This window comes from Tiliqua scincoides, chromosome 3 (genome assembly GCF_035046505.1).
Source record: "Tiliqua scincoides isolate rTilSci1 chromosome 3, rTilSci1.hap2, whole genome shotgun sequence".
In the NCBI taxonomy this organism is placed as follows: Eukaryota; Metazoa; Chordata; class Lepidosauria; order Squamata; family Scincidae; genus Tiliqua; species Tiliqua scincoides.
The window spans coordinates 58347691-58356353 of record NC_089823.1 but is presented as its reverse complement, the minus strand read 5'-3'; positions in this window follow the sequence as shown (position 1 = coordinate 58356353).

Here is an 8663-nt window from a genome sequence, read left to right as displayed (position 1 = left end):
TACAGCAGTGCTGAAATGGCTGCTGCTGTATCCTGCTGGCGAGGGCAGCAGCCAGAGTTCTCCTTGGGATAAGGGAACATTGGTTCCATATAGGGACCAGGCAGCCCCTATGGGCTACTCTCATCTGCACCAGCTCCATAGCTGGCGCAGATTCAAATAGCCCATGTAAGGCTTTTTGGCACAGGAGGGGGAATAGGATTTGGTGGCATCCTCTGCTGCCATACCTGCACCCCTCCAGTGCCTGATCCAGCCCCAGGCTGCCCTTGCCCACCTAGAAACACCCCTCCTTGCCTCTCCAAGCCTCCCTACCACCTGGTGGTGCCCCTTCCCCAAGCCTCCCTGCCACCTGGCGGTGCAGTAGCCAGCATTGGATCGGGCTCTAAGTCCTATTAAAACCAGGTGAATAGGACTTCCTTGTGACTAACTTTTGCAAGACTTTTGCAAGATGCGAATTTCCAGTGCTGGTGCAGACATACCAATGGTGCATGCACTGTATCTTGCAGTGTGGGGATCACAGAGGCCTCCTCCAGGTAATATTTGTTCCCTTTCGTCGGGGTTGCATTGTGGCTGCACCGGCACTGGAAAGTTGGATAGGATTGTGCCCTTACATGTACAGGAATAAATACCTCAGAACCAGCACATCACAGGAAACACCTGGAGTGTGTTCTGAGGGCTGGGGTGGCTTTCCCGACCCTAAGAAGGCCTTCTAAGACCTTCAAAGAGTCCAAGAATATCATTTCCGGTTTTTCAGAAAAACCAGGATGTTTTTAGGTGTTCTGATGGCCAGGGAGGTGTGCCGCAGGCCACAACTGACCCCTGAGCTAAGGTCTGGAGATCCTTGACCTATATAATCAGCCTCTGTAAACATTCCTTATGACATCACCTTACACTTGCACTACATTTTTTTTCTTTTCTATAGAAACAAGGTGCTTATAATGGGACACAGTAAATGTAACCTGGTTTGCTGTGCTAAGGGGAAATCCTCTGTCATTTTTCTAGCAGGTGGTCTTCCCTCAAGTTCCAGTTCTTTCATAAGGTAACACCAGGTGTTTTCTTACGAGTGGCCGGGAGAAAGTAGAGGGGAAAACATAGTGCTGTAAGCTTACTAATGGTAGTGTATTCTGGATATGTTTTTCATGAGGAAAATAAGGAAATTCTGAAGCAAAATGTGTTTGGTTTATAAGTATTTTCATTGTATGGCTTACATTTATAGTTGAGTGCACTGCACATTTATTATTTTAACAAGTTTAACAAGTTTTTTGCGCACTCAGCACATGCAAAATAAGATGTTGATTCTTCTAGCTGGTTCATTCTTTTAGGTCTATTTATAGAGCCTATCATATATTTTATTTTGGGGCCAGGACCATAGCCAAATGGCTGGCAAGTGAGCTTCCATTTCCTTTGGGGAGCCCCCTTAAGAGCCTTGGGTTTGGGGTCTGGTAGCCAGCCTACACTTGTGGGTTGGCTCACTGGCCTCACCCTGGATGGCCGACTTTGGAGGTTGACTGGTCAACACCAGTGACCTTCCTGAACTGCGCACCTCCCCAGATACATCCCCAGCCAGAAGCTATGCTGGCAATAGCTCTGTAAGCGGGCAATGTGTTGTGTTGCCTTTGCAAGATTTAATAAGCAATGCCTTTATAGCCTTTTTTGTAACTCACATACCTGCATTTCATGGGTCTTTGCTCTGCTTGCTTTGGAGGGCACACGTTTTAATTTCATACCCATAATCTGGGGTTATTTAAATGCCCATTTTCCGTTATAAGGCTTATGACTTTATGAACACACGAATATATATTAAAAAACAAGGCCCAGTTCTAGCACACACAGTACCTTTTATAAAGGAGATGTTTGGCTTCTCTTTAACTACTCCAGTTTCACTCCTGCTAATAGCAGGCCTGCAATGTTTGACCTTTAATGAGTGTTTGTGGGAGGAAAGATGCCAAGACCTCTGACTGCTTGTTCACAATGGCAGTTTTATCTCCAGTCCTGGCTCAGGCCACTGTCCAGCTTTCGTCAGAGGATCAGGAGCAGAGACTTTTCTGGGGCACACTATCTTTGAATCACTGAAAAGATGAAAAGGAAAAGTTATCTTAATGATGGCTATTTTTTGGTTTCTGTCAGCTACTGGTATAAGATATCAGCACTGGAAAGCTGGCCTAATGTGCTTGATGAACTATATCTGTCTATGAAAAGAGTGAAAAGGATTAAAGTGACCCCTTGGGACTAATGATTTTGACAATCACCCTTCTCCTTCACGCATTCACACAATCTCCAGTTATCAACAAAAGGTTACCGGCACACTCAGCCCTAGAGAAGTGCAAAATGTGTGCTGCTTTGCTTTGTATCTGGCTAAAGAAAGCAAGCAATCTGAACAAACTTCTGGACATGAGAGACAGACTTCTTTCCTCACTCTTGGTTTACAGTCCAATCATAACTAAGAGCCAAATCCTATCCAATTTTCCAGCACCGGTGCAGCCATGCCAATGGGGCATGCACTGCATCCTGCAGTGAGGGTGCAATCATGGAGGCCTCTTCCAGGTAAGGGAGCATTTGTTCCCTTTTCTCAAGGCTGCATTGTGGCTGCACCGGCACTGGAAAGTTGCATAGGATTGGGCCCTCTCTCTCTGCATGGCAATACAGTCACACCAACGTAGCCTCTGCTGTATCCCGCTTGGGGGTTTTGGCCTCCCCAGGGTAAGGGAACATTCATTTCCCAGCAGCTGCTATGGGTCAACCCAGACCTGTGTCAGCAACATATCTGCTGCAAGTCCACATTGACCCAGGAAGGTGAATCAGGCCCTGGAAGGGGATTAAAATTCAGTGGATGCTGCTGCTACCAAATCTGTCCCCTTCCTGGGTCCAATCTACCTTCCTCCCCACCTGTTGCTTTCCCATGCTGCCCATCGCCACCCCATTCCACCCCTCCCTGCCTTCCTTCCAACCCCTGTGCAGGCTTTCCTGCTCTGGTGGGCACCCACTATCTGTCTTTGTGTGGTTACCAGGCCACGCGTGCAGGCACTATAACAGGCATATAGGTGGTTATGCCACCAAAATATGAAATGGCAAGAGGATGAAAAGCCAACTTATATACTGCTTTTCTTGACCTTTGTCAAACTCGGAGTGACTGATGATGATGATGATGATGATTGATGAACAGAACCATAATAAAAATGTACAGGGATCTTTCACTTCCTGGTGACATTTCAGATCTTGGAGGCCTGAAGTTTTTGTGTATCCTTAGACTTTCATACTCTCACAGACTGAATTTCAGGGAGCCAGAGGAGGTTCGGCCTTTTCTAATGTGCCCCCTCTCCCATCTACTGTTTTTAGAGAATTTAAGGATCAGATACAATATTATTTTATGGGTTTTGTGGATATTGCTGCTTCAGAAACAAATTATCACTTGGGGGGGATTTGTGATGCGTAGAGCTACTCCTGTGGATGAATATCAGTGTGAGCTTAAGAAAGGGAGGAGCAGACTGGGACAAGGGTGGACAGGAGGGATCTTTCGCAGATTGGAGCCCAGCACTCCTATTTTTAGCAGTCCAATGCTTTTTCAGAGGTTCCAGAAATAGTCCAAGAGAGGATACGTCAAAGCACGTGCTGTAAATGTTTATTTAACCAGGAAGTCACCACGATGAGAGGGGAATAAAGGGGTCTTTAGCAGAGGGCATTAAAGGCAGGGAATAATTCGTCCCAGATTCACCAAGGTTTCATTCCAGGATATTTTTCAATTCCAAAACTGAACTCCAGATAGAGTTGCAAGGATCTCTACTGTTCTGTGTATCAGATCTCCTTTTTCAGTCATGATGGAGTGGCAGTGCTGATGCTCCCTGCAACTGCTAAGTGCCAAGAGTAGGCTACAGCTGGGGGAGGGAAGAAGGGGAGCAAAAAGGATGACAACATCACATGCAGATGGGAAAATACATCCAAATGAAGTTTTCAAGCAATGAACACCATGCGCCCAGGAAGAGGGTAAAAAATGCATTGCCCCTGCTTAGCTCACCAGTCAGAGGAATGGGGGAAGTACACAGCCAGAGCCGGTCTTCCTTGCTACATAAGGCAACCACATTTCTAGACAGGGCCTGTTACCTGATTTGCTTTTCAGAACACGCATCACACGTGCACGTTATCTCAAGAATAGGACTGGGCATTGAGAAGAAATAGATGTTTGGATAGAACAATGCATCACATCTTACCAAATCTGGCTCAGCTCTGCCAGATCCAGAGCCTTGTGTCGGGCCTCATGGCTTGACACGAGGCTTCTTGACTCAGCACTGGTTAAAGAACCGCAGAATCGAGTAGCCCCATTGCAGGGCTACTTTCCTTACTCAGGGAAAGGGGACATATGTCCCCTTCTCCCAAGCAGCCACTGCCAGCTGACCAGTGCATGCAGGATTCCATGGTAGCCATTTTTGGCACCTTGGCAGCCCCACTGACAGGCAGCTCAAGCTTGGGCTGTTAGACGAGTAATAGATCAATCATTTGAGATACAAAAAGCAGATAAGCCTGACTTGAAATGGTCCCCTATGGGCTGCATAGAAAGGATGTAAACGCCGAAGCTCCTGCCTGCTGGAGGAATTCACAGAAGTGGTTTAAAAACAGTATTGTGGCTTCTTTGTCAGGTCAATGAGGAGAGTGTACCCCTTGTCCTTTCTTCTGGCAATGTGGCAGCAAATTCAACAGAAAACAAGTTGAGAAATGGGAAAATCAATGAGAAAAACAAGGCACAAGTCCTGGTGCTATACACAGAGGTGGCTCAAGGGAAGTTGCCACCTGAGCACTGATGGTACCTGCCAGGATGGTGCACATTCACATACCACCTGCATAGCAAGCAGCGGCGGACCTCCCCAGCCCAGCACTCCAGGGCCAATGTTTGCAATGGTGCCCCCCACGTGGGCTGTCAGTGCCCCCCACCTGAAAGTCCTCCCCCTACTCACCTGAGGCTCACGGAGCCTCATGCAACCCAGAGCTGTGTCGGGGAAGGTTCCTCACGCTTCCCTGATGCTATAAACTGCTTCCAGGAAATCAGAAGCACTGTTTCCAATCCCATCAGGAGCCTCAGAGAGGGAGGTCCTAGAGGTTTCTGTGGGGTCCTAGAGGCTCACACCTGGGGCATTTCCCCCATTGGACTTAATGACACGTCTGCAACTGATGGCAACCCCATCCTCTTCTCATGCACTCAGAGAACATGCAGAGGAGTAAAGGGAGACCTTCTTTCCAGTACTAATGATCAGTTATGTAATTTTCTAATCCCGTGACTTATTTATTATGTACTTATGTTTTGCCCCACATGGCTGCAGAGATCTTCAAGGCGGGACAGAAAGTAGACAACCATTCAAAACAATCAGATATCAACAGTTCAAAATTAAAACAGAAATGTCCATCAAAAATTGTCCATGGGGGTAGTCATCTTGTCGTTGGTAGCAGCAAAAGCACCAGAGTCCTGGGTCATCTTAGTGACTAACCATCAAAACACAGACTCAATTCAAAAGCAGCAACAGCCCAAAAGATCCAAGTTAAGAGGTCGTGCCTGAAAAAAATGCCTCCTGGAAAAAGTAACCTTTGGCTGCTCCCTGAGAAGGGAGCAGTGATGGGACCATGCATTCGTGTAATGGTGGTTTTTATGGTTATATTGTTGTTATTGTTGATGTTGGAAGCTGCCTTGTCCATTCTTTGAACTGGAAGATGGAGCATAAATGCATCAAACAAACAAACCAAAGCAAACATTTCAATCTAACAAGCCAACTGTCCAAATTTGCATGACCCAGTTGCAATCTGGTGTCAGATTATCTACAGTAACATTTCAGACTCTTCTTTCCCTTGCACAATCTCTCATTATTTAAGGACTGACTATGATCACCTCCCTTCATTTCAATGACAGTATAAATTCCCAACCTTCATCTGATTGATATACTTCAGTACAAATAAAAATCTTTGTAAGCAGTTTTGCATATACTAAAGGGATTTTAATTTTCTGATTATGTATTTTCAGTCGTAAAGTATTTGTTTTGGCATAATCACTATGAATATATAATATGCTGAACAAGAAGCTACCTATTTTAAAAACAGCACTTTGTAAATGTGTAGAGATGTTTATATTTTCAGAAAAAGAAGTTTAAACAATATTCCTGAGGAACTAATGGAAAAAAAATATTCCAGTTCATAGAATGTGGTTAGTTTGTGAATAAAGAGATAAGTTTGCTGGGGAAACAATAGCACAGTCTTGCTCCAAAGAACCATGGAAGCAAGAAACCACGATTGAACTGCTGTTTTGTTTGTGTGCATGCGAGTATGGGCAGCCTCACTTATGTCAGATGGACAACTATTCCGAAACCACTTACAAGAAAAAGTCCAAGGCCAAGGAAAACAGTGGAATGTCCTCCACAGCATTGTGAAAGATATTCCAAAATTTAAGGATCTCATGGGCTGGCCAACTGCTGTCGAGCAATGGTTCTGTTAGGGAATACGTACCTTTTCCCCTGTCGTAGTTGCTAATACATCCACTCAATTGATAAAGAAGAAGGTATGATGACAGACAAGGACACAATCAAGCAAGTAGAAAAATGAAACCCTTTGTTTGATCAGTAGTGTAGAGAGTGCTTGAGTTATAGGATGACTAGAAGAGGCTGCCCTTGGGCCCAATCCTATCAAACCTTCTAGCACCGGTGCAGCTACAAAGCAGCCCCGAGGTAAGGGAACAAATGTTCCCATGCCCTGAGGAGGCCTCTGGGACTGCCTCCCCACCACAGGATGCAATGCATGCCCCATTAGCACAGTTGCACCGGTACTGCAAAATTGGATAGGATTGGGCCTCATCTTTTGCACTGGCCCCTGCTTTTTTCAAGGTTTACAGATGTAGTGTTTATGTGGAGGTGCTGGCCTTAGCCTCAGTATGTTGGCAATAAAGCAAAGCACACTTTGCACCTGCGCAGAGCACACTTGGCGCAGCCTTGAATAATATGCTGAGTCTGAAGCTCCATAGCCTGTCAACAAGAAGACGTTATGAAGATGTGGCCCTTATCTTAGTCAAAGGAATGTTGTGGTCAGAGCCTGGTAGAAGCTCCTAGTAAAATCTTTCACCGACAGTAACCTTTTTGCTATTGCAAGGGGTTGTGACATGTTTAAAGTATAAATAAAGCTGGCAAGAGGCGGGGCAAAATTGACTTCTCATTCCTGCTCCTGCTTCCAGCCTTTCTGCACCTCTCTGAAACCTGTCTGTTGTCTGATTCTTTGCCTTGGCTTCTGTGCCACACCAAGCAGCTTGCTCGAGCTGCTTCCCAAGTAGCACTAAAATGCTACAACAGGGGTGTCAGGGAGCAGATCTTATTGATTTTCATAAGGGACACCCTTCCCTTTCCCCCATAATTGGAGCAGTAGGCTGGGCAGGAAGCTAGTAATTCAATTGGGGTGTCAAATTCATTTCATACAGTGAGCCAAATAGAATAGTATTTCAGCTATGATTGTTCATTCTTTAAGGAAAAGCACTCATCCAGGCCCAAACTATACTAGAACATCAGTGGGACGATTCTTCAGATCACCCACCAGACCTTGTACTAATCCCTTCACTATCCACTCTGTCCCACTGCCCTTACTAACTACTGGCACTTCTGCAACCTTCTCTTTCATTACGGCTTTTCCATATGCCCAATTCTAACCTAATCTCTGTTATGTGGTCATTTCCAAATAGTTCCTCATCTTTTCATTTCATTCTTGAGTCGCTTGAGGCCTAAGAGGGCGGTCACCTGAGGCAGCAGACTGGCAGGGGGCACCCATCTCTGACTGCCCCCTTGACTCCCCTGCCCCTGTTCCTCCTCACCATATGTCCAGTTCTCTACCCCACCACTCTCCTCTCCTTCACACTTCCTCTTTCTCTCCATCTCTCACTTCCTTTTCCAAGCCAGGGTGTGGGAAGAGAAGAGGCTGGCACATCACCAGGTAAATGGGACCGTATTTGGCATGCTGGCTCAGGCATTGGGAGATGTTGAGCCAGCCCAACTGTGAGCATCCAACACATCTCATTCTCTTCATATACTCTTTCTGCTCTCTGCTCTTGTTAACTCTCCTGCTAGGAAGATGGACCAGAAAGTTGATATACTCTGTATCAACTAATAGCATAACTTTAATTACTGTGCAATCCTATCCCTCACCATTACCAATGATGCAGCCAAGTTGACCGACATGCACTGCATCCAGTGGTGGTGGTGGGTGATCAGGAGGCCTGCCAGAGGTAAATGAAAATATTTTCAACTTGCCTCTGTGTAGGCTTTCTGATAGCCTATGGATCTTCTTGGACTTATGCCAGCTCTAAGTTGGTTTAAGTCCAATGAGAGAAAAGGGATGGGACAGTTTCAAAAAGAAGGGATAGGATCCTGGTGCATACTGATGTCCCCCCCCTCCCCTTCCACACCCATGATGTGCCCCCACAACCAATTTACTGGCACCAATGAAGACTTTAAGAGCAACTACCATGTGTGCCATACCTCTCACCATTTGTGGCAGTGGCTTGGAAGCATGTGACAGCATACTTGGGAGTAGGCCCCACTGACTATAATAGGATTCACTTCTCAGTAGACTTTAAGATGGTTGGCAAACTTCAGTCTCAAAAGACTATGGTATGAGCCTACAGCACCCGGTATTCCCAGGCGGTCTCCTGTCTA